Source organism: Sciurus vulgaris (assembly GCF_902686455.1).
Source record: "Sciurus vulgaris genome assembly, chromosome: 3".
NCBI lineage: Eukaryota > Metazoa > Chordata > Mammalia > Rodentia > Sciuridae > Sciurus > Sciurus vulgaris.
In genome coordinates this window covers 26,313,304-26,316,926 of record NC_136463.1, presented here as the reverse complement: position 1 = coordinate 26,316,926, position 3,623 = coordinate 26,313,304, and the positions used below count along the sequence as shown (strand labels likewise).

The window sequence follows — 3,623 nt, the reverse complement described above, 5'->3', positions numbered from 1 at the left end:
TTACAGCTAAATAGTCTTTCTTTAGCTTGGCAGAATCCAGAATATCTGGATTACATCACAATATGTAATACCCCTCCTTAGTCTTTAGTTCTGTACATTCACTCACAGAAAGCATGTAAATTGCTTTGAGGTTCAACTTGCAGAAAAGTAATATTTCCATCTAAAGAACTGTAGGCTAACCCCAAGAGGTCAATATCAATCGGGATGACGGTCAGAGAAAGGGAGAAAAGGAGACATATACTCTGGTGACAAAAACCCTGCGTAGCATGTAGTCTTCCTGCTCATTATCCCTGCATTTTCTTTCCCTCCCTATAAACCCCTTTCATATATCTAACTTCCATAAAATGAAGGTTTAAAGATGACAGCCCTCTTTATATCCCAGGATGCCAACCCTTGAATAAAAGTGATTTCCTGAGGGGTGGGGGGAAGGGAAAAAATAACAGAATGAATCAAACAACATTACCCTATGTAAATTTATGATTACACAAATGGTATGCCTTTATGCCATGTACAGAGAAACAACATGTATCCCATTTGTTTACAATAAAAAAAAGTGATTTCCTTCATACCAACTCTTATCTCCCAAGTATTGACTTTTATGTGGTGAGCTGCCAGACTTGAGTTCAGTAAAAAATTTGGTGAACCAGCCAGGAGGTGTGCCTCTTGAGTAGTATAGCCCTCTTGGTTTCTATGAGGCGGTGCAATGATTGCTTATGAAAATCCAGCTGCTCGTGACAAGGGGACCCTACATTTGGGACTTTGGGGACTTCCTAGCAGCTTTCGAGAATCTTTTAACTCCAGGATTTTCCCTTCTCTCTTCCTTATGGCACCAGCTACTTATAAATGGAAGAAATCAGTTTATTTTTGGAGGGAAGTCAGTGGATTACAGTATGGGGAAGTCACACCTGTGTGTACTGGGAATCCTCTATCTCTACTGAATGGGACTTAAGTAGTCATTTGTATATTGCCTGGGTAATTTTTAGTGCCAGTTGGTGTGAGATAAGAGTCTAAGGACTAGCATTCCCAGGCTCTCCTTTGAGGGAAATGTATTTGTTTGGAAAGAAGTCATTTATTTTGTTTGACTTTTTTTCTTATAACCACTTGTCCTCTTGGTCACATGCTAGCTAACTGAACAGTTTACAACTATAATCCTATTACTAAAAAGGAATTGGTGCTCCGTTGCAATACTGCATGACCCACACATGTGCTAGATTCTGATGAAAGATGGCTGCTTCATGGATCTTCAAATTACATACTATTTTACAATAGGAATTGTTCTGTCAAAGATCAGGTAAATAGTGTGAAGTCCCTTATGTACAAACTTTCATGGTTTTGCATAATGAGCATTCCAATGAAGAAGGGAATAGGTTAATTGTTCAGATAGAAGGGGAAGACTTTATTCCCTTCCCAGATAGTAAACTTCAGGAGGAAATGGAAAATGAAGAAATTAGTCTTTTAAATGCTTTAAATCTGCTTCCCTCCAATTGGTGCAACACCAGGTCCCATGGACAAGAAATGGGTCACTGGAGCTGCATCCCTTGACCATATCAAAGTAAGGCAGGAATATTCTCCCCTTTTAAGACCCAACAGGGCACGGTGTTTGGCCAGAGAGCTACCTATTTTAGGGCAGGACAATATTCTCTAAGGCAGGATCCCATCAGCCAGCCAGCAGAATTTTATTAGATTTTTCTATTTTCAACTTCAGATTTGTTAAACTTGAAAGACTCTAATCCACAATAGAAACATGATTCACACACATAAACAGTGACTCCGGTAGAGGAAGGCACTGTTGTGGCCAGTACTGGAGATCTTGCAACACCATTGCCCGGCAGGGGACTGGAGCCCAACAGTCATGGTTAGAATGTCGGGCAAAGACGGGATCCAAATCGTCCCCCCGTGAATGGCACAGATCATCATAAAGACTTGTTTTAAAGGAGCACAAACAGGTCGAAACCTTCTGAAGAAAAAATCTGATGCCCTAACTCTTCGATTCTGACAGATCCTGAAGGGGATAATAGAGACTAAAATGTTGATGGGTGAATGATGAGAGAAGCTGCCTTTTCACTGGCTGAGGCTAAGTGCACAGCGGGGGACTTCAGCACCACAGTTATCCAAAACATAAATAAAGCCCAAGTGAAGATTCGAGCGAAGGAAGATGATGTAGCAGGTGTTGCTTTACCGGTGTTTGAACATTACCACGAAGGAACTGACAGTTATGGACTAACTGGTTTAGCCAGAGGTGGGGGACTGTTGACTAAATTAAAGAGGAATCATGTCAAAGCAGTGGAACTAGAACTAGCTTCACTACAGATTTCTTTTGTTACTCTCATGAAGCTATTAAGATAACTAACAGGTGTGTGTGCCGTTGAACATGTCATCATTCCCCGGATTGAACGCACCCTCGCTTATATCATCACTGAGCTGGACGAGAGAGCGCGAGAAGAGTTCTGTAGATTGAAGAAAATACAGAAGAAGAAAAAGATTCTCAAGGAAAAATGTGAGAAGTTCTTGGAGCAACGGAGAGCAGCCGGAGAGGTGATGGAGTCTGCTAAGCTTCTGGCTGAGGAGAAGGACGAGGATCTTCTGTTTGAATCATCTTTCCTGATCTCTTCTTTCAGAAACCCTCAATACTGGTTCCAGCTTAATTCAGGGTGCAGGTTTGACACATGTGGCTGTTTTGGGGGCTAAGAATTTCACTTGTCATTTACGGGGGTGTCCATTTATGGGATTACTTTTGTGGACTCATAATTCAGTATTTATTACAGGTGAATGGGATTCGTAAAACTCACAGGATTTCTTCTGCTGAAGCGTCACACTACTTCATCTACAGGGCGTTACACATGATGTCTTTACCAAGCACAGTAGGACATACGCCTTAGGGCACATTAGTGGCTGTTGTTCCTACCTACAATCCTTGGCCCTGTTGCCTGATGTTAGCGCAGTCCTCCTTCACCATGGTACTTCTCTGCTCGAGCTTTATGAAAACCTTCACTTCCTTGCATGACAGATCTCTTGTCTTGTCTGTCATGGGACAGTTCTGCCATTTAAGTAAAATGATTTAAAAAGTAAGTTGTTCCCCTTTTTTATTATTAATTTACTAAAAATAGTAGCTATATTCTATGCTCAAATCAGTGACTGTATTGCCATCCATAAAGCTTTCTCGGCTGATGTGTGAGTATTTTTTTAACTCCCTCTATATATCAATGTTTTACTAAAAGGCTTATTTTGAGACAATTTTTGCATTACAGAGTCACTAATAAATGATCCCCAGTGAGTTAAAAAAAAAAAAAAAAGAAAGATGATTCACAGAAAATGACTGATTTGTTTATCTCTATTTTTATCTATTTTAAACTATTTTTTATTTCTGTTTGTTTATCTCTATTTTTGTTACTCACCACCCTTCCTGGGTGAATATCCAAGATCTTTTAAATATTTTACTGACTGCAAATTATAGGAGGCTCATGTTAGACATGAAGGTTCATGTGCCCAATGAAAAAGCACAGCATCTCCATAAAGAAGAACCCATGGGAACCCCCAACCCCCCAGGAGCTGTTCCATTAATAGAATTAATTGGAATCCAAAAGATGAAGGGATAACGATTCAATTAGATCTTTATAAATGGT

At 40.1% G+C, this 3,623-nt stretch overlaps 1 pseudogene across 1 annotated transcript; it reads left to right on the top strand.

The window, feature by feature from the left end:
* Positions 1-1,688: 1,688 nt before the first annotated feature.
* On the top strand, positions 1,689-2,911 carry LOC306656791 (V-type proton ATPase subunit D-like; annotated as a pseudogene). Its single transcript has one exon. The product of its transcript is annotated as a V-type proton ATPase subunit D-like (transcript).
* The last annotated feature ends 712 nt before the right edge of the window (positions 2,912-3,623 follow it).